The sequence below is a fragment of the Lissotriton helveticus genome, chromosome 3_1 (genome assembly GCF_964261635.1).
Source record: "Lissotriton helveticus chromosome 3_1, aLisHel1.1, whole genome shotgun sequence".
Classification (NCBI taxonomy): domain Eukaryota; kingdom Metazoa; phylum Chordata; class Amphibia; order Caudata; family Salamandridae; genus Lissotriton; species Lissotriton helveticus.
This window is the reverse complement of record NC_136061.1, coordinates 940,061,183-940,084,483: the sequence shown is the minus strand read 5'-3', so window position 1 is coordinate 940,084,483 and position 23,301 is coordinate 940,061,183.

The window sequence follows — 23,301 nt, the reverse complement described above, 5'->3', positions numbered from 1 at the left end:
GCATTGTGGTGCACGGCCGCGTGTGTCATAACTGCAATTTTTAGCTGTATTCTGGCTTCAAAAGGCAGCCATTTTAGGGACTTTAAGTCTGGGGATATATGCGAATGTTTTCTTGAGCCGGTAATGAGTCTCGCGGCAGCGTTCAGGGAGGCTCTTAAGGGTGCTGTTGTGGATAGCGGGAGTCCGCTGAGGGCCACAATTCCGTAGTCTATTCGAGGGATGACTAAAGCTTGCACGAGCCCCTGCACTCAGCTGAAATATTGTTGAAACGTGAGCCCAAGTGTCCTAAAGAAGCTGCTGCTAGTGCACACATCCGCAGACAGTTCTCCTTTCCATTGTGGTACATGCTACTACAAAGCACTGCCATCATGCAGGTCAACCAATTCAAACACTGATCTACGCCGTGGCTTCAGCAATAGCGAAAACACCAGCTCCCTCTGCAGGCCAAGGGAGCTCAGGGGAAGGATTAAAAAGAACTCCTGTCAGCAGTGCATTACAGGAGGTGAAGCACTGGCTCCAAGGTCCACACTCTGTTAACAGCTCACACATTGCAAGCTTTGCCAATGCTTGTAATGTGTGCAGCATAAGAGATGAGCTCATGTAAATATTGGGTGATTGTGAACATGTGAGCGAATGCAGCTTGAGTTAAGAGTGTGGGGTGAAAAGTGTATCCGAAAGAAACATGTTGGTGATGGATTCCTTACCTTAGAATATCCCCAGGCATCTGACTGGATCCGGACTGCTTTCGTCATCCGTACCCCTGCGCGTCGAAAGGCACCATCTTACGGCTCCGCATGCGTCGTTGGTGTCGTACTTGCTGAGATGACGTCACTGGAGTTACTTAGACGGCCCACATGCGCTGACGTCTGTTTCTTTTTCTGCGCCCGCAAGCGCAGATCCGTAGAGATCGGTACCCCGTCACTTGTTGACTAAGTATTTGTTTCTTATAATTTGTAAGTAAACTTATCTCTGGTGCATAGGGATGCCTGTTTCAAGCTTTGTGAGACCTGTCAGCGCACTATTTCGCTGACTTAACCCGCACCATGAGTGTCTCTTCTGCCTGGGGCGTGACCCCGACAGTCATGCTCCCACTGCTGGGCCATGGCTCCAAAAACTTTGCGAGAGCGGTCCCGAAAGTGGCTGGAGGCCCAGGAGTCAGCCCCACGTCATTCCAGGCCCCGGTCACGCGGGAGGTCTAGGGCCTGGTTACAGAGCAAGGACCATCATTCGAAGTCTTCAGACTCTAAATCTGGTATAGCGAAGCACAAAAATTCGAAGAAGCATCGCCGCTCTTTGTCCTCCCCTCGCCAGTCGCGGGACGCAGCTGAGGGGGCAGGTGGCACCGCCCCTGTGGCTCCAATGGAGCCTGAGCAGTTACCGATGGTTTACCCAACTTTCCCAGGTCCATCGGCGACTCTGCTGAATTGCTAGAGTTCGTGTCTGCAATGGCATGTATCTTCGGCCCGTGCGACCCCCCCCCCCCCCCCCCTCTCCCTGTCGGAACCCCTTTGGGCCCCACTGTTCCGCGTTCCTTGACGTCGCTGGCCCAGATGTAGTTGATGCTCAAAGGCCTCTATGGCTGCAGACGTGGTTCCCTGTTCTTGCCGGTGTACCCCATACGGCCCCCACTGACGTCGGTGACAGACGCTGGCATCAACTTCTTTTCAGACATCGACTCCGCGCCGGAGGGGTGTCTCCTGACACCAATGGGGATTTTTACCCACGTCCTCGCCCACTTGTGGAGGAAGGTGAGATCTGGGAAGGGTTTGAAGACCCTCTCGTGGCACAGTGCGAGTCTGTCCCCGACTGGGATGAGGATGCGGAGGTCGGTGGCCCGGATTACACTCCAGCGCCTGGTTCACCATCTCCTTCTACCACAATGGAGTGGTACCTTTTCAATGGTGCTGCGTAGGGTGGCCGAGGCTCTTAACCTTTAACTCCCTACAGTGGCTGTCCGGACCAACCTCCTGACAAGTACTTCGGCCAGCTTCTTCTACCGAACCACTGTTGCAGTTTTATGATGCCCTCACTGATGTGCTTCTCGGCACTTGTCCACAAGAGCTCCTGTGTTGGGCCTGGACCAAGGGTGTGGTTCAAGCTTCAACGTCCCTGAGCGTATCTCCTTATGCTCTGCCAGACAAGGAATCCAAGAAACCGGAGCAGTTTGGAAAGATTTATTCTTCCGCAAGTTCCGGACTGCGGTCTGTGAACACTGCCTGTCTCTTGGGCCGCTATTCCCATTCTGTTTGGGATGCGGTTGCGCAGGTGCTGACTCAGTGTACGGAGGAGGCTCATACAGTTCTCTCCCGCACTCTTGCGGAGGGGAGAGATGCGGCCAAGTTCATGATCCGTTGTGGGCTTGATACAGCTGATTACCTGGAGAGAGCGATTTCCACAAACGTGGCGCTACGCAGTCATGCCTGATTGAGGACGACTGGTTTTTCCGCGGATGTCCAATACATTGATTGGCATGGCCATTGGCACTCGCCTTTTTGGTGATAAGGTAGATTCCACGTTTGAGCGTTTCAAGGACTCTTGTGCCACGGCCAAGTCCTTGGGCCTTTCGGCCACATGTACTCCTTCCCCTTCTACCTTTCGTAGCTCTGGAAGGAGCAACCAAACATGTTAATTTCAGACCAGGCCTGCCCAGCAACAGTGCCAGTGCAGCTGAAGACGTGGGACTCTGAGGCGGGTCACAGGGCCAGGGAGCGGGTCAGTCCACCACCACACCCGCTGCCAGTGCCTCCACACCTTCCTAGTCCAGTGTTTCAAACCCACCAGACACCATTGGGTGGCAGGATTTGTCATCACCTCACCCACTGACGCAACATTACATCATACAGGTGGGTTCTGGAAATTGTTCGAAGGGGCTACCCCCTTCCCTTCGAGTCTACCCCTCCCAAGCCATGCCACCACAGTTTTCACCGCATGTTGGGGAATCATTTGGCACTTCTCCAGCAGGAAGTTACGGCCCTCTTGGCCAAGGGGGCTTAAGAGTGCGTTACGACACCAGAAGTAGGTCATGGTTGTTCCCACCACTACTTGGTTGCGATGTTCCCACCACTACTTGGTTGTGAAGGACAAGGGTCTATGTCCCATCTTGGACCTTCGGAACGTTAATCGCTTCCTCCGGAAAGAAGTTCAAGATGCTCACTCTGGTTCAGGTCTTGTCTGCTCTCGACCCACAAGCCTGGATGGTTGCACTGAGCCTACAGGACGCTTAATTTCATATTCCCATCCTGCCGGCCCATCAGCGTTACCTGCAGTTCACGGTGGGCCAGGAGCGTTTTCAGTTCACTGTGTTCCCCTTGGCCCTACCAGTGCCCCTCGGGTGTTCACGAAAGTGATGGCGGTGGTTGCAGCTCAACTGCGCAGATCAGGGGGTTTGTCTTCCCCCTATTTCGATGACTGGTTGTTCAAGGCAGGCACACCTCAGTCGTCTCCCACCTACGGCCGACCTCCTGCATTTGCTGGGGTTCTCCATTGTGCCAAAGTCGCACCTGATTCCCTCCCAGAAGCTCCTCTTCATCGGAGCAGTTCTAGACAGAGCGCAGTTTCGGGTTTATCCTCCTGAACAGCGAGTCCAGGACATTCGGGCTAGGATTCCGATCTTTCAGCCCTTGTCCTGGGTTTCGGTCAGGATGACCTTGAGACTGCTAGGACTCATGGCCTCCTGCAGACCAACCATGCCAGATGGCCTATGTGGGCTCTGCAGTGGGACCCGAAGTTCCAGTGGGCACAGCACCAGGGGTGGGGTCGTGGACCCTGTCGGGAGGCTCTGCGCATCTGGACATGCCTGGAACGTCACAGCATTTGCTTGACTGTTCAACACCTGGTGGGTCCTTTGAACGCCAGGGCGGACTAACTCAGACAACTGTCTCTGATGAATATCGAATGGCGTCTTCACTTGGAGGTAGCGCAAGGTCTCTTTCAACAGTGGGGAGAGCCTTGGTTAGATCTGTTTGCCACAGAAGAGAACGCGCAATGTCCGCAGTTCTGCGCGTTGGAATTTCCAATGCGGCAATCTTTGGGCACTGCTTTTTGTTGCGAGTGGAGCTGCGGTCTGTTGTACGCCTTTCCACCTATATCTCTTCTACCCAGAGTGCTGAAGAACATCAGGCACGATCTCGCTCAAGTCTTCCTTGTGGCCCCGGACTGGGCTCGAAGAGTTTGGTATCCCGAGCTACTCAGTATGAGCCTGGATCCCCTGATCTGACTGCCTCTGTGGGAGGATCTTCTGTCGCAGCAGCAGGGGACGGTTCTCCACCTGAACCTGCCCAGCCTCAACCTACATGCGTGGAGATTGAGCAGCGACAGTTGATTCCATTTGACTTGCCTCCTGAAGTCTGTGATGTGTTCCACCTGCAGGCGTACACCGATTTAGTGGCGGGATGCCTGGATGCCAGAATGACATTTGTCGCATGGTGCACAGCCCAGGCTGTGGCTCCCCTTTCTGTCCCTCTTTCTGAGGTCCTTTTGTTTCTTCTTTCTCTGGCACAGAAGGGCTCTGCTCTAGGGATTATCAAGGGCTATCTTTCGGCCATTTCAGCCTTTTTGAGGCTTCCTGGTCAGCCTTCTCTTTTCAAGTCCTCTGTTGTACAGAGATTCTTAAAAGGCCTTACGCATATGTTCCCTCCTGTTCCTTTCATAATGCCTCAGTGGGACTTGAATCTTGTTAACTTATCTGATGTGTGCTCACTTTGAGCCGCTTCACAATTATCCTTTACTTCTGACTTTGAAAACTGCCTTCCTGGTGGCTAATACCTCTGCCAGAGAGTGAGTGAGCTTCAGGCTTTCTTGTAAGCCTACTTTTCTGTTGGTTCATCCAGACAAGGTTGTGCTTCACACTTGTCCTTCCTTCTTGCCAAAGCTTGACACTGCCTTCCACATCAGGCAGATTATCACCTTGCCCAATTTCTTTCCGCCTCTGCACCCTTCCAGTGAGGAACAGAGGCTCCACTGTCTGGACTCAAAACGTGTGCTCTCCTTTTACCTGATTCGCACACAAGAATTCAGGGTGGATGACCAGCTCTCTGTTGGCTACGCAGGCGCCAAGAAAGTCCGGGCTGTTCACAAGACATCTCCCTTTGGGTCGTCTTGTGTATCAAGGCCTGTTTTTGTGTGGCTAAAAAGGAACCGCCGGTGGGGCTGCGTGCCCATTCTACCAGGGCGACAGCTGCTACTACTGCATTGGAACGTGGTGCCTCCCTGCAAGACATCTGTCAGGCTGTCACATGGGCTTCGCTGCACACTTTTACAAGGCATTACTGCCTTAACAGTCCAGTCTGACTGTTTCTTTGGCCGTTCTGTCCTCTGGGACTTTCTGGTGTGATTGTGGTTTGCAGACCGACCACCGGGGTTGGTATTGCTGGGGTATCTGTTCTAAGGTGAGGAATCTATCACGAACTTGTTTCTTTCAGGTGAACAAGTTACTTATCTTCAATAACTATATATCTGTAAAACATTAGTTAGTGATAGATTCCTTACTGCCCCACCCATCCTCCCTGTTCTGTGAACTGATTTCTAGGGTTATGGTCATCCTTTTGGCCTAGTTTCTCTGCACCAGTGGTCAGTATCTTACATGGCTCTGTGTACTGTTGTGGTCGGTTGTGTACACAACTGACGTCCACGCGTGTCTGTAGCTCCAGTGATGTCATCTCGGCGATCTCGGCGAGTACGACGCACGTGAAGCCATACGACTCCTCCTATCGAGGCGCAGTGGTACTGCTGATGAAAGCTTTCTGGATCCATTCTGATGCCTGGAGATATGCGAAGGTAAGAATCTATCACTAACTAATGTTTTTTACAGATATATCGTTATTGAAGGTAAGTAACTTGTTCGACAATGTGGGTGCAGGGCAAGCTACGGGAGTGCAAGGTGAGAGAAGGCCCCATGTGAGTGGTGGGTGAGAGGAATGCATACAGAGTGAGGAATGAGTGCAGGGTGGGTGGTGTGAGCGGTGGAAATGCAGAGTGAGTTATGTGCCACTGCGAGTGCAGGGTGAGCAAGGAGTGAAGAGCGAGCTGTGATAGTGAGCGCATGGTGAGAAGTTCGTGCAGGGTAAGTGATGTGTCTTTTCTGGCAGACTATTGTACCTGTGTGCAAGAAGTGAGCTGAGTGAGTGATAGGCGAATGCAGACTGAGCAGTGTGAGTGGTGAGCCCATGTGAGTGAAGGGTGAGCTGCGAGTGACCAGAGTGCCTATGTAGTTGCAGGATGAGTAATGTGTCAGTGTGGAAGTAGGGCAAGGGGAATGAGTGCAGGGTGAGGTATGTGCTCATTTGAGTTTGGGTGAAAGAGCAGTGGTGAGACTGCACGATGAGCAGTGACAGGTACGTGGAGTATCATGAGTGCAGGGTAAACAACGTGTGCATGGTGAACTGCACTCATTCCTCTCTGTCCCTGACTGTCACTTTAACTCCCACACACATACAAGCTTATACGCGAACACCTAAACTCTACCTGTGTTCCACAAACACCCTCCCACCAGCAAGCTTGTACACAACGTAAATTTATAAACAGTTTTACCTGCTCAGCTGACATCCAAAGTCTCATTCCAGCTCCTGATATTCCATCTTCCATTATAACTGTGAATAATATGCAATTAAGCCCATTTTTTTTATTACGCTAACTTGGGTTAAGAGCATTATAGAGCAGTGCCTTTGTCTTGGCACTTCTTTTGCCACCTCAGAGGGGGGGGGTTGGGGGGGTTATAAAGGCGGTAACAGAGGTCGCAAGGGCTCGCAGCTGCGAACCCTGAATTACTTCCATGGGTCTCCAACACTTTCACAGGTGATGCAATATTATGTCTCAGTAAATCCCTTTATAAATGTATTTCGTGCTTTGTGAACACAAAATGGAATTCAAAGTTCTTAGCTATACCAGTATATTGGAGAATCTAACCCTATGCAGCCAAAACATTGCAGATAAAATATTAATGGAATGCACGCCTACATCTCGAGAGGACTGCCCTGCATCTCGAGAGGACTGCCCTGCATCTCGAGAGGACTGCCCTGCATCTCGAGAGGACTGCCCTGCATCTCGAGAGGACTGCCCTGCATCTCGAGAGGACTGCCCTGCATCTCGAGAGGGTCTGGATTGCAGTCTGCATATATTGAGGGGGTCGTTTTCCCTAGTGTCTTTGCTGCTGTGAATCTTCCCATGTCATTAGGACCAAACTCTTCTGCAAGTAAATACATAACGGTGACTTCACATTATAGGATCTACATTATATTCAACTATGTAAGCAATACTAGAGGCCATATTTGAGTTTTCAGAATAACAAAAACCAGTGTTCCTCCCGCTGCACCAATCCTGTGTTTTCCTTGCTCTACTCACATTTTGGTGAGTGGAGTGGTACTACTGCGTTTACAATGGTAAGCCCTGTTTGGATGGCTTTTTGACCACAAGACCGCCTGGCACCATCAACCATTTCCCCAGCAAGTGTCTGGCAATGAATAATGGACCTGTGTCGCAGAAAATGTTCAATGGACCCCACGTGCAGAATAAGTGTCCTACATTTATGAGGCATTTGGTCAAGAGATGTATGTGTATATATCATAAGACTTTGAGATTACAATGCTGAGTACCTCACATTTGTTTAATGATATACCTTTGGAAATGAAATCTACTGAGAAAATAAAAATGATTGGGATTTGTCAGGCTGGACACGAGATAGCAAGGAATAGACATTAAAAGGCAGTAGGACACCCTAAAAGGTACTCGACCTCCCCCCCCCTCCCCGTCAATGTTGATTTTATTTCGAGCATTTGTGTTGCACACTGCAAATGTTATCCGTAGTGATTTTGTAGCATGGTAACTCATATGAATGTGTTCGCTCTGCAAGCAGGCTATAACATTATATAACAAATTTGAAACTAATGCATTTTTATTGGAGAGCGGAGTTATTTTTAATTGGGCTATGATTATTTAAGCTCCTTAATAGATATGTTTCAATAACTTTGTTTTCCTTTAGAATATTTTGCAGTGGCCATAGTCATGACTTAAAATGTCCCACAGGGCCATGCATAAGCCTGCTCCCCAGCCAGATCGTGAAGACCTAAGAACCCAGAGAAGGCACTCGTCCACAGGAATGATATTCACCAAAAGATGCCCCCCACAAAATGGAATGTATTCACAACAGGAAACAGACCAGGGGAGAAAGCCCGCAAACTTTCCTCCTTTTTCACCCCATGCCCAGATTTGTTTAATGTAATATCACATCACGTGGGCCTATCCTAGTTTAAGACGTACAGAAGTATGTGGCACTGCCGGAAGTGGAAATCCAAGCAGCCCTGCATTTGCTTGCAGTGCTGCTGAAAGCCCTTTACAAAGCCTGACTGATCACCTATGTGCTGCTTATTGCTATATTTGGGTGTTACACTGATACTAATGAGGTGAATCCAAAGCTCAGACATTGTTAGCATGTTTACAAAATGGCAAAATAATGAAGTAATACCGTCACAAAATGTGCGGCATTGTGCCTCGCAATTTGCCTTTTCTTGCCACATAATTTACTCAACCCTGCTGCATATTTGGCCCTCCCCTGTCGCATAATTCCGGTGGCCCCGCTTTTTACCCTCTCACACATTAGGAACCTATTCACGTCTGTCTGGTTTTTAGGTTTCGCCTGGGGCACGGAGCTTTAGCGCCGCCCCCAGGAGAAATCTTTAGTTTTCAGTATGGGTGCCTTGAATACGCCCTCTGTTCCATTGGCTAGCTCCATAAATGGAGGCTAGCCATTGGAACAGAGATCTGTCCGTCATTCATGGACCAGATTCGTAGGCGTTCCTGCATTTTTTCCCTCTCCACCCTTTTCGCATCGTCATCAAGGCCGTGGGCGGGGTTTTTTTTTTGTCCGTTTGGTTTGGTCATTGTGCGGCCGATCTCCGTCAGAGGAAGTCCAGGTCCAGGTGAGTGCTGGCCGTTCCCGCCCCCCCTCCCGCTGTCTGTGTGCCTCCCCGCCCCCTCCTGCTGTTTGTGTGCCTCCCCGCCCCCTCCCGCTGTCCGTGTGCTTTCCCGCCCCCCCCTCCGTGTCCTCATAGGTGCTTGTTTAATCTTTCTTTTTCAAACTTTTTTGTTTATTTTGTAATGACACAAAACAATTTCTACTTGGTACAGGAATAAGCAGAGATTGATGGCAGAGACTGCGGCCGCTTGGAAGACGTCACTCGAGACATCCACACCCCTCCTATCAGCCGATGAGAGTGCCTGGCTGGCATCTCTGTCAGGGCCGCACAGTGATCAAAGGCACGGAAGAACTTTCCGGACACACGAGCAGCCTCTGAGGTTCCCGCCTCCAAACACGCTGACGGGAAGACTGTGTGGCGTGACTGGCTTTGCAAAGGGGCAGTGGAGTCTGCTATTAATGTATGGTTGGTCCCACTGTTAATGTCTCCTGTCGGAGTTAGGAAAGCTATAGCTCTCATATTTCACCTTAGCGCCTCAACTGCGGGTCTTACCAAACATTATCAACGAGGATAGTGTCTGGATTTCTATTGACTGTATTCGGAGGGCACAGGAGGTCCGTGTCTGTGGCCAGGTGTGTGCTTCAAAGCCTCGATAAACTGGTGCATGTGCATGGGTAGGTATGCTCATCTAGCAGCCCCCGTCCACGCATACTGCCTTCTGATTTTCATTTGCTATGACATTTCTGTCACTTCCTGGTCTTCTGAGACACGGCTGGAAGGAATAGTACAATATCCATTGTCTGCCTGTGCCTAGCAACAGTAGACACATGATGAAGGGAGCACACTGTGTACAGCCTGCCTGCCTGTGCGTCTGATTGCACTAGGCATGGCATACAAACAGCAGTGTTCACGTCTGCCTAGTGTCTGGCTCAACACGCGCATTACACAAGTAACACCGTGTTTACAGCTTGGCTGCGGGTCTGATTGCATTAACCATGCGATACACACAGTTATTTATTAAGATCTATTTGTGTGCCTGCAAAAACAAACGCATGATTTGAAAAAAAACATACTCGTAAAAAACAGAAACATAAAAAATGCAGGTCAGGCCTTGGGCTTTTTCAATGAGTTTCACGCTGGTACATATCGCCGTTAGAAATGCGGGTTTAATCAGGCACTCTTTATCAAACTCACAGTAGCAAACAATTTCTATGTTGCTGCCAGGTAGTGCACTTCAGGGGTCGTTGTGCCGAACCTTCCACACTGGACCTGCAGAATCCAATAGCTCGACAGAAAACGTGAAATAATAATTGCACAACCACTCTTATTATTTAGCAGAAAGTGTTCAAAGGCTCTGATCATATATGCCACAAGTCAAATATTAAAGTTATATGGGATAAAGCAACATCTGTATAATCAAAAGGAACTAGCCTGAAAAAAGAGGGCCTCGTCAATGGCAATTAACGACTGACTCTTTTGGTCTTAGCTTCTGGGGTTCAGGCTGTGCATGAGAGCTATCAGTTGCTCGGCCAGGACCGTTGTGCTTTACAGGGCGGCAGTTGCCTATTGGTCATGTGTTATTTCTAGCATATGTTGAATTTGAAATATGATTTACAAAGCGCAGCTTATACCTAAAACAGAGCCTCAGGGCGCAAACATCACAAGAAAGCAACAGAATGCGTGAAGGGGTGGCAGAGATCAGCTTTTCGCAAAGAGGCAGTTTTTCTTAGTGAACCTGGCTCTGTCAGATTCAAAACGACGAAAGAGAGGGAGATAATTCCTGATCTGCATTCACAAAGACTGGCCTACAGTCTGATCCTAATAAACTCCTGTGCCTGAGCTGGTTGAAACATTATCAGGAGTGCTTCATCGTGCCGTAGCCCTGGCAAGATCTGATCATGAGGTGCTTTGATTTGTGGCGCGTCCTAAAACAAATGCAGATGCCAGAGAGTTAAGGTTAGTTCTGGGTATCTCAGGGGGTATGCACTTGGCAGCGTAGCCAGTACTTTGATTCAGGTTCCCTCAGGTCCACAGACCTAGCTGTATTTTACAGTTGAGGCAATACGGAGTTCCAGGGAAGGAGTAAGCCTGACTGATCCTACCACACTAGAAACCAAATCTGGGTAGCGACTCTTGCTGGAAGCACTGCTGAACCTAGACCCTCTCAGTACCGCAGTCCTGTCCTAAGTGACTTTTTTCTCTGATCTGCTTTGTTTTTGCATTCATCCGCTTAACAGTACTCAAGTTCGTTTAAGGTGTGACTCCTGTCTTAGATCTAAATCAGGGTGTGAAGAGCTCCTCCTTTTCACTGCTGTAAAAGTTTACTGGAGAGTGTGGTAAAATCACTTCATTTTCTTATACTACTGGCTGTTGCCTGGCGATGAGGGCTCCGTGTCTCAGAATTGGTAGTTAATTTTTTAACTTTTGCACACCCAAAGTAGGATAGTTATCAGTCTCTTTGCACCAGTAACTGGTGCTTCACCTGGACTTTGAGAAGTCCTCGCTTCTCAACTGGAAGAGATTGTCAGCGACTGGTCCTTCTTTGCCGGTAGCTTTCCACGTTTGGCACTGGAGAATATGTGCTGCTGTGACCAACCAGGAGAAGGTCAGTGGGGAGGAAAGACCAGCAGGAAAAGGAGGTGATAGCCAGGAAGAGCTGCACCGAGCCCTGCTGACTGCCTCTGGGTGTGTGTGTGTGTGTGTGTGTGTGTGTGTGTGTGGCTGGCTCTGGGTGTGTGTGTGTGTGTGGTAGTAATTGCTGTCTGCTGAGCTCGTCTGTAGGGTACAATAGGTCTCACATTTGCGAGAGATTAAGCTAATGGCAATGTAAATGACAATGCCATTTATTTTTCTGTTTTCCAAACCAACACATGAATACAAATTTTGTCATTTACAATGCCAATAGCTCAAACTTTTCCAAAGGCGAAACCATTGCATTGTAAATGCTTGTTTTTTTTATCCGGCTGTACTGCAGAAGTGCAATCACATCAGTTTTAGCCACACCACCCCCCCCTTCCTCTGGAGGGACCACCACGGATCACCACTGCGTCCATTTCGCCTTCAACACCACCGCTGCACCCAAGCCTACCCAGCGTCCTCCACGATGGACTTAGAGCAAGGTCACAGAGGAACACCTCAACACCACCCTCCAAACCCTCCCCCAAGCGCCATGACTGACACCAACGCCACAGCCACAGAATTTCACAGCTGGATCTCCTGCTGCACTGACAAGCTCGCACACCTCCATAACCCTGCCGAACAACGCACCCAAAGGCTGCCTGGTTCACCACAGAACTAAAAGGAGCCGGATGCTCCTGCAGATGCCTTGAGAAAACCTGGTGTAAACAGAAAACCATGGAAGCACGAAACAACCACAGGAGCGCCCTGAAGGAAAGCCACCAGCGCATAAGAAAAACCAAGCGGACCTTCATAAGAGACAAAGTACAGACCAATGCCAAGGAACTGTTAACATTTTTTTTTTAAAAACAACACTGGGTCGGCATAGTGGGCAAGAGAACAGTGGATTTAACCCAGATCTTTTGACTGGGGGAAGAATGTTTGCATTGTCAGCATTCCATTCATCATTTGTTTGGAAGAACTGTTCAACGTCATACAGAGGTTCACAAAACCCCCAGCGAAGCCACGGACGTCACACTTTCCCTGGAACTCTGCGACAACCTCCGCTCCTACTTCCATCTGAAGATCAAGATCCTCTACGATAACTTCAGCGAACAGACGCCGAACCTCACCATCCCCTTCCCCACCACTGCCGATGAGCAACATATCATGACCTGGGATCTCGCCACCGTCTAACATACCACAGCGACTATGAAGAAAACCCACTCAGGAGCCACTACGGACCCCTTCCCACCCCACATCTTCCACAGGGCTGCCGCCATCGCACCCGAACTAGGCCGGACCATCAACACCACCTTCAGAACTGGCATCTTCCCAGATGATGAAGCGGGCGGAGGTTAAACCCCTCCTCAAGAAATCAACGGCAGACCCTATGGACCTGAAAACTACCGGCCCATCTCTCTCCTCCCTGGCCAAAGTCCAGGAGAGACTCGTAAACACCCAGCCGACCACCTTCATCAAGGAGCACACCATCCTAGACTCCTCCCAGTCAGGGTTCCGCAGCAACCACAGCACAAAGACCGCCCTCCTTGCCGCTACTGACATCCGCATGCTACTAGACCAGGGACACACTGCGGCCCTCATCCTCCTAGACCTCTCCGCAGCCTTCCACACAGTTTCACATCACATGCTCACAGCCAGGCTTCACAACGCAGGGATTCAAGGAACTGCCCTCGACTGGAGCCAATCCTTTCTCTCTGGCAGAACCCAGAGGATCAGACTCTCTGCCTGCCTCTCTGAACCCACCGACATCAATTGCGGAGTACCCCAAGGATCTTTGCTGATCACCACGCTCTTCTACATCTACCCCTTCACCGCCATAGTCAGACAGCATGGGCTCAGCATTTCATCCTTTCACTCACGAACACACCCAAAGACACCAGACTCTGCTACCAGGAAGGAATGAAGAACGTGGCAGCCTGGATAAAGGACAGCTGTTTGAAGCTCAACTCTGAGAAGACCAGGGTGGTCCTCCTCGGACTGTGCACCTCTGCCTGGGACCACACCTGGTGGCCCCCTGCCCTCTGGAACATGCCCCCCCCCAGACCAAACATGAAACCTCTGCATCATCCTAGACTCCTCCTTCTCCATGAACTGCCAGATCAACGTCGTCGCCTCCACTAACTTAAACTGCCTACGCATCCTCCATAAGACCTTCAAATGGATCCCCCTCCCCTGACTGCAGAAGGACCGTCACCCACGTGCTCATAACCAGCAGACTGGACTACGGCAATGCCCTATATGCCGGAATCTACAGAACTCTTCTACACAAACTCCAAACCATCCAGAACGCTGCAGCCAGACTCGTCCTCGGGACACCACACCACGAACACATGACCCAACACCTATGAGACCTCCACTGGCTCCCTGCTGAGAATAGGGTCACCTTCAAACTCCTCACCTATGCCTAAAAATCCCTTCCAAACATCAGAACCAAATACCTCAACAAGAGAGTATCCTTCCATTCACCAAAGAGGTACCTCCGCTGACCTTGCCCTGGCAGAGGTCCCCCACACCCGCAGAAACAAGACCGGTGGGAGAGCCTTCTCTTACATCGCGGCCAAGAATTGGAACGAGCTCCCTGTGAACATCAGACGCTCCCCGACCCTGCACACCTTCATGAAGGACCACAAGACCTGGCTCTTTGACTGATTCGGAGCTGCACCCCCCCCCTGACCCCACCACCCCCAGCGCCTTGAGATCCTCATGGGTGAGTAGCACACTTTATAAACCCCTGATTGATTGAATGACATGCATAGTCAATAATTCAGCTGTTTCGCTGCAATTAGTCTTTTCAATACTGCCCACAGAGAAAAGCAGTTCATAGCAGAATGCTGCCATGCTAGCGACAACAAATAGACAGGAGTGGAATATGTATGTGGTGAAACTGTCCTACTCCGCTCCCTCCAGCAGTGTTAAGCAACATCTTGCACTTTGATGGTGAAAGTGTAAGATGCTGCTGGACAGACCAGAGACCGTGGCTTGCACTCCTGTTTAATTACATGAACGGGCCCATGGAGTGCATGGATTTCTTCCTTTGACCAACTTCCACGTATCTCGTTGTACCCTGGAAGTGCAAACCTAGTGTACCATGGTATACACTGGTAATGCTATGGAAGTAAATGCCTAGTGTGCCATGGTATACACACTGGTAATGCTCCGGAATTGGAAGCGTAGTGTCCATGGTATACACATGGGTAATGCTCTGGAAGTAAAAGCCTAGTGTACCATAGTATACACTGGTAATGCTCCAGAATTGGAAGCATAGTGTCCATGGTATATACACCGGTAATGCTCCGGAAGTGTAGTGTGCCATGGTATACACACCGGTAATGCTCTGCAAGTGGAAGCATAATGTGCCATGGTATACACACGGGTAATGCTCCGGAAGTAAATGCCTAGTGTGCCATGGTATACACACCGGCAACGCGCCAGAAGTGGAAGCGTAGTGAGCCATTGTATACACACCAGTAATACTCAGGAAGTAAAAGCCTATTGTACCACGGTATACACCGGTATTGCTCTGGAATTGGAAGCATAGTGTTCATGTTATACACACCGGTAATGCTCTGGAACTAGAAGTGTAGTGTGCCATGGTAAACCCATCGGTAATGCTACGGAAATGAGTCCTTTTTAGTAATCAGAAGAGGAAGTGTAGTGTGCTATGGTAAACACGGTAAATGGTCAAAATATCGATTCCAAAATATAGACTAACCTAAATATCGACTCCAAAATATAGAATGGACAAAATATCGAATGGACAGAATATAGACATCAAAAATATCGTTTTGAAGGTAAGTAATGTAATATAGATTTTAAAAATATTGACATTCCAAATATCGAAGTACATAATATAGTTTATTAAAAATATCGAATTTTTAATAATATCGAATTTTTTAAGTGTTTTGTATGTTAGTATATGTGTGAAAAATGTATATATTTTTGTAATTTATTTTAAGTAATTTTATGTTTAATTTTTGCGTAATTTAATTCTGTAGCAGGTTGTGGTTTTATAGGGGAATAGGGTGGGAAGTAATTTAATTATAATTAATTAAATATGTTAATTCATTGGTATTTATTCAGAATAAATGGTTAATTTTTAATTGGTAATTAATTCTTAATTGATAATTAATTTTTATTTGATTATGTGAATTAAATTAATTTATTTTCTGTTGTGGGTTTATAGGGGAATAGGGTGGGAAGTAATTTAATTATAATTAAATATGTTAATTAATGTATTGGTATTTATTTTGAATACATTAATTAATTTTTAATTGATGATTATCTTTTATTAATTGATAATTATGTGAATTATATTGATTTATTTTCACTAGAGTGGGAATAGTAAAATTTACCCCTATGCTATCCAACGCTTTCCCTACTGTTGCACTCTCTGGAGTGGGAATAGTAATTTTTACCCCTACGCTATCCAACGCTTTCCCTACTGTTGCACTCTCTGGAGTGGGAATAGTAATTTTTACCCCTACGCTATCCAACGCTTTCCCTACTGTTGCACTCTCTGGAGTGGGAATAGTAATTTTTACCCCTACGCTATCCCAACGCTTTCCCTACTGTTGTCCCCTCTGGAGTGGGAATAGTTATTTTTACCCCTACGCTATCCAATGTTTTCCCTACTGTTGTCCCCTCTGGAGTGAGTATAGTCATTTTTACCCCTACGCTATCCAATGTTTTCTCTACTGTTGTCCCCTCTGGAGTGAGTATAGTCATTTTTACCCCTATGCTATCCAACGTTTTCCCTACTGTTGCACTCTCTGGAGTGGGAATAGTAATTTTTACCCCTACGCTATCCAACGCTTTCCCTGTTGTTGCACACTCTGGAGTGGGAATAGTAATTTTTACCCCTAGGCTATCCTACGGTAATAATAATGTGTATTGTTTATTAATATTATGTTAATATATATATATATATATATGTTTTAACAGATATGATTGTATATATTTTTAAGTTAAATTAGTTATTTAATAATTTTAAGGTAATTTAAGTATATTTTAGCTATTTATTTTTAATATTTTTTTAATTTTACATTATTTTTAAGAAATTCGATATTTTTACTGTGTATATATATATATATATATATATATATAAACATTATTTTGGGTTCGATATTTTGGTACTTACCTGTCTGTAGATAGGAATTCGATGTTTTGTCTGTCTATATTTTGGAATCTATATTTTGGGTAGTCTATATTTTGTCCCTCGATATTTAGTCAGTGATCCGGTAAACACACCGGGATTGTTCCAAATGTAGAAGTGTAGTATGCCATGGTATACACACCGTTAATGCTCCAGGAGTGGAAGCTTAGTGTGCCATGGTAAACACACTGGTAATACTCAGGAACTAAAAGTCTATTGTACCATAGTATACGCCGGTAATGCTCCGGAATTGGAAGCCTAGTGTCCATGGTATACACACAGTAATGCTCTGAAACTGGAAGTGTAATGTGCCATGGTAAACACACCGGTAATGCTCTGGAAGTGAGGCAGTTTTAGTAATCGGAAGTGGAAGCATAGTGCGCTATGGTAAACACACTGGTAATACCCTGGAAGTGAAAGCCTAGTGTACCATGGTATACACCGGTAATGCTCTGGAAGTAAATGCCTTGTGTGCCATGGTATACACACCGGTAATGCTCTGGAAGTGGAAGCATAGTGTGCCATGGTATACACACCGGTAATACTCTGGTAGTAAAAGTCTATTGTACCATGGTATACACCGGTAATGCTCTGGAAGCGTAGTAAGCCATGGTATACACACCGGTAATGCTCTGGAACTGGAAGCATAGTGTGCCATGGTAAACACACCGGTAATGCTCCTGAAGTGGAGCATTTCGAGCAATTGGAAGTTGAAGCGTAGTGCGCTATTGTATGCACACCTGTAATGCTCTAGAAGCATAGTGTGCCATGATAAACACAGCGGTAAGGCTCCAAAAATGAAAATGTGTGCCATGGTGTAAACACCGGTAATGTTCCGGAAGTGGAAGCTTAATGGCCATGGTATACACACCAGTAATGCTCCAGAATTAAAAGCCTAGTGTGCCATAGTGTAAACACCGGTAATGCTCCGGAAGTGGAAGCGTAATGGCCATGGCATACACACCAGTAATGCTCCAGAATTAAAAGCTTAGTGTGCCATGCTATACACACTGGTAATGCTCCAGAAGTGGAAGTGTAGTGTGCCATGGTATACACTTGGGTAATGCTCCAGAAGTAAAAGCCTAGTGTGCCATGGTATACACACTGGTAATGCTCCGGAAGGGGAAGCGTAGTGTCCATGGTATACGCACCAGTAATGCTCTGGAAGTGGATGCGTTGTGTCCATGGTATACACATGGGTAATGCTCTGTGCCATGGTATATGCACCAGTCATATTTGGAAGTGGAAGCCTAGTATGCCATGGTATACATATGGGTAATGCTCCAGAAGTGGAAGCTTAGTGTGCCATGGTAAACACACTGGTAATGCTCTAAAAGTAGAAGGGTAGTGTGCCATGGTATACACACCCTGGTAATGCTCTGGAAGTGGAAGCGTAGTGTCCATGGTATACACACTGGTAATGCTCTGGCAGTAAAAGCCTAGTGTGCCATGGTATACGCACCGGTAATGCTCCGGAAGTGGAAGCCTAGTGTGCCATGGTATACACACAGGTAATGCTCCGGAAGTGGAAGCCTAGTGTGCCATGCTAAATACACAGGTAATGCTCTGGAAGTGGAAGCGTTGTGTGCCATGGTATACACACTGGTAATGCTCTGGGAGTGGAAGCGTAGTGGTCATGGTATATACACCGGTAATGCTCTGGAAGTGGAAGCGTTGTGTCCATGGTATACACATGGGTATGCTCCGGCAGTAAAAGGCTAGTGTGCCATGGCATACGCACCGGTAATGCTCCGGAAGTGGAACCTTAGTGTGCCATGGCATATGCACCGGTAATGCTCTGGAATTGGAAGCACATTGTCCATTGTAACACACCGGTAATGCTCCAGAATTGTGGTGGTCTGCTAAGATGACATGCCCATGCCTGCCTTGCAGGCGTACGCTGCCTTTTTAGACGACTTTTAACTAAATAACGTGCTTGCAATCAAATGAACCAATGGGAGATAGTGTGACAAATTAAAAAGTGTGAGAAACAAATAAAGGAGTGACCATGAACGGGAACCACAGTCCAGTGTGGAAGAAAAGCACGCCCGGCCGCAAAAGTGAAAGCGACCGCGCTATGTTTAATTTTTAACATGATCCACGACCAGGGAGGAATGCAGTTGGCAGCCTGATTGTCGTTGCCCGCTCCTGACAGCTGGAGGCAATGGGAGTGAACATTTAGAGAAAAGGCGGTACATGCACCCGCCTTTGGACAATTGCGTGCTTTCATTTTTGAAACAAAAGGGGGTGGTGATGGACGGAGCATCTGAACCGATTAAACACTCACACCCAGTCAACAGATCTGGGTTTAATCCATCACTGTTCTTTAGCCCACTCTGCCACCCCAGTTCAGACATGGCCAGATGCAAATCAGTCTGAACTTGTGCCTCATGGGAACAGTCCAGCCCGAACTGCCAAGCCATGCCTTCCCTGGACCAGAAACAAGCTTCCGAGGACCGGTTTCTGGCATTTCAGCCGTCTTCAGCCCGGCTTGCTTGAATCCAATGGCAAAGTGAGCAAGGGACTCACGTCTGAGCATACCCTGCCAACTTATGGCGAACAAAGTGGTACAAAAGGGGGTGGTGATGGACGGAGCATCTGGTGTGGAGTGCAAAAAAACAATGGATTTAGGCCCAGATCTCTGTACTGGGGTGAATGTATGACATTGTTCTGCATTCTGTCCATCAACTGTTGTTTTGCATTTGTCACCCCGAGTGGGATGGGTATGCTCAGACATGAGTCCCATGCTCTCCACACCACTGGAGTCAAGCTATCCTGGCTGAAGACGGCTGATAGCCAGAAACCGGTCCTAGGATGCTTGATTCCGGTCCAGGAAAGACATGGCTTGGCAGTTCGGGCTGGACTGTTCCCATGAGGCACAGGGTCAAGGCTGATTTGCATATGGCCATGTCTGAACTGGGGTGGTGTGGAGTGCAAAAAAACTATGGATTTATGCCCAGATCTCTGTACTGGGGTGAATGTATGACATTGTTCTGCATTCTGTCCATCAATTCTTGTTTTGCATCATTCATTTTTGAAAGACACACGCAAAGGCCAATAGAATGTGTGGAAGTTGAAAAACCTCACGGAAATGTTTTGGGGAAGTCTGGAGTGTTCCAAGAGGCCTCCCCATAGAGCAGCGCATGCACGCTCCACTAGGCTCGACCTAAAATCCGTCTTGGAGGGTATGTTTTCTTGGAACAAGAATACTTTGCCGAGCTGACCCAATCAGCAAACTTTGCTGATGTGAAGGGAGCAGCCTTTATGTAGGCATCTGTTATAGCAGAGCGGTCCTCAGCAGGTAGGTAATATTAACAGTTATGGAGATGTGGAAGTCTAAATATAGCTGACAGTCAACTGCCCTAGTGGCAGAGGTACTACCTTCCAACAACTTGGCAGAATGGTAGGATTCCCACTGAGGCATAAATAAGATGGTAAATGTGGAAATCCACACCTGGGTGGGGTCTGACAGTGATCATTTGAAGTATCATGTTATGGGCATTTGTGTAGAGACTACTGATTTTTATTGTAGCATGGTAGTGTCTTCTCTAGGCGTCTTTTTGAGCTGACCTGGAAATTCTATCAAACATTTGTCTACTGAAAATTGGTATTTGTATGTCTATGGTTAGCGTTCGTTCAATGTTCATTTTAGAAATTATTTGTGGTAGTATTTCTTTTGTGTTTTATATGTACAATTAATGCACTGCATGGCCTGTCCATTTACATACTGGATGGTCAATTTTCTGGGGAGTCTGAGGTGCTTTCCATATATGCAACATTATCCAGGGAGATATTTGTGTTGTAGTATTGAGAGCCTGATAGTGTGAAATATTTATTATGGTTTAGGGGGTGTATGTTGGTGTTTTGAAGACCGTGCTGATGGTTGGGTAGCGCTTTGCCAACTGTGGCCATGATTGCAAAGTGAATATATATGAGGGGTAAAGTGTGGCTGGAAATGTTTTCAAACTTATCAAGGCACATACATCCACTATTACAAATGAATCCTTTTGCAGAGAGGAATAAATGGTTTAACCCAGTATTTTTGGGGGGGTGAAACTATGTTCGGAATTCCCCATTGTGTGTATTCACCACACGCTTTTAGAATAATTTTTGGCAGATGGTAAACCAGAGTGGAAGTTAAACAGGTGGGGTGTACAGGGAGGAGGCCTTACATGTTCCCCAGTGTCCCACAAAGAGGTCAGGCAGTTGCATGAGACAAGGCCAGGCTGCTATTGCAGCCTAAATTCAAAGCAATTTTTGGGCTGGTAGTATCCGGTCCAATGTTTCTGGATCCTAAAAATACTTGTGCAGAAACACCAGGCCAATTATATTCGGGTGGAGCAATAGCACACTTAATCTTAAATCAGGAAGTCTTGTCTAGAGGCTCTTTAGTTTATCAAAAATAGGAGCAAGATTGCAGTCATTGGACCCAGTACTAGAATAGTAACAGATAATATACATGAGCAAGCTGAATTTGCAAGACAGTGTGTGGGTCACAGTATAGAAATAATAGGATGTGGTACACTGCAGCTGAAGAACTGTAATCTTCATTCTCAGGGAATACTTACTAATAAAAAAAGAACTTGGCACAGAAGCTGAAAATATGAAAAGACATCTTTATTAAATTTAATAAGTGAGGCCACGTCACACAGAAGCCGTAGCAACTGAATGAGGTAGTCTGAGGAATACAGAAAACAGAGGCCTTTTATATGCTTAGGGTTACAAACTTCAGCATACAAGTAAGGGGCAGTCCTAGCTTTTGCAAGCATGCAAAAAATGCCTAACATTCCTTCTTACACAAGCCGGACAAACCCATAATAAAAGGACCACAACCCATATCATAAACAGACCATAAAAGAAGGAACAGAAAAGAGATAAGAAGCAGGATAAGGTGTGTGTGCGCGCGCATGCATACCAAACTCTACAATGTCCTGTGCTTTGATCCTCAATCTTGATCAGCTAAAGGGCAGGAACTGGTTTAACAAGGTCAGCTTCAGGCAACAGGGTCAGTTCACTCAGGTCAAACAGGAGTCAGCACGAACTCGAGCTAAGGTGTACATGTTCTTAAAAAACTAGTTCAGCCACAATCTTCAGCCTATGTGAGGGCAACCACAAAATGGCTGCCATACACAAAATGGAATTCATGGGTTCAGAATTCACAGAACCTCAGACCCTCCTTTTCCCCTTACATAGACAATCACTCAGTCTGTATCTGAATCGATGTCAATATTATCCGTTATTCCCTTCACTAAGGCATTATTACTCGAGTTATCTTTCATGGAACGCAAGGGATAGACTTCGTTGGCATAAAACATCGTCTGATATGCCCATACAGACCCATTGTAACTAAATGGCAGAACCAAATATGGAATACCTCTATCTGTAGTATGCTGCATAAGACCACACACCCAACAATCAGTGGTATTCATTACTAACTGGTATTAATGCTGAAACTGTACAAAGGAATTATTCACAAATTCCGACCTTCTAATCTGCTCGTGTTCAGGTAAGATATGAAAAGAATGCAAAGAAGTAGTAGTAGGAAAAGACATAGGTTGGGAGGTGGGTGCAGAAGTCAATTGGGTAGTGAAAACAATCCAACCCAGAAAAGACAACGTCATGCTTAAAAATACTAGAAAACATGTTATTAAGAACATATGGACAACAGGAGAAAATAATGACCACTATTACAAATAAAATTATTATTTTTCACAATTCTAAGCACAAAGCAAATCCTAAAATTATCTAGTAACATTTTTTATGGCTCCTATGCATTTCAGTAACTTATTATATGTTCAGGTGAAACAGTGGTGATCCTTATTAATGCTCTCAGATGAAAAGGGATACTCTTCCACAGAGAATGGACTTTATTCTGCTTTTACTAAACAGAATACTACTTTAAAACAATGCCAGCAAAAATTAGTCTCCTAACACCCATTTAATGCAATCGCAAGGGAAATACCCAGAGTCCGTCCAAGCCTCTCCGGCAGGTTTCTATTGTTCATCAAATCCTTTTCTGTTGTTTACTTCCGCATGGGCCTCTTCGTTCAGGCCTTTCATGAAAATGGTCCTTCTCAGTATCCGTTGGAGTGCCCTCCTGGCAAACACTCGCAGCTTATTTGACAGTCTCAAGGCAGTGCACCAATATCTCTCCTCTGCGGCAGGCACTACAGATAGTGTGCTCTCCATTGATCATGGTGAAATTGCAAAAAACACAGTTGATGGACAGAATGTAGAACAATGTCATACATTCACCCCAGTACAAGGATCTGGGCCTAAATCCATCGTTTTTTTGCACTCCACACCACCCTGGGTTAGACACTGGCTATATGCAAATCAGCTCTGACCCTGTGTCTCATGGGTACAGTCCAGTCCGAACTACCAAGCCATGTCTTTCCCAGACCGGAATCAAGCATCCAAGGACCGGTTTCTGGCTATCAGCCTTCATCAGCCTGGATAGCTTGACTCCAGTGGTGTGGAGAGCCTGGGACTCACGTCTGAGCATCCCCAGCACACTCAGGGTGAAATTGCAAAAAACACAGTTGATGGACAGAATGTAGAACAATGTCATACATTCACCCCAGTACAAGGATCTGGGCC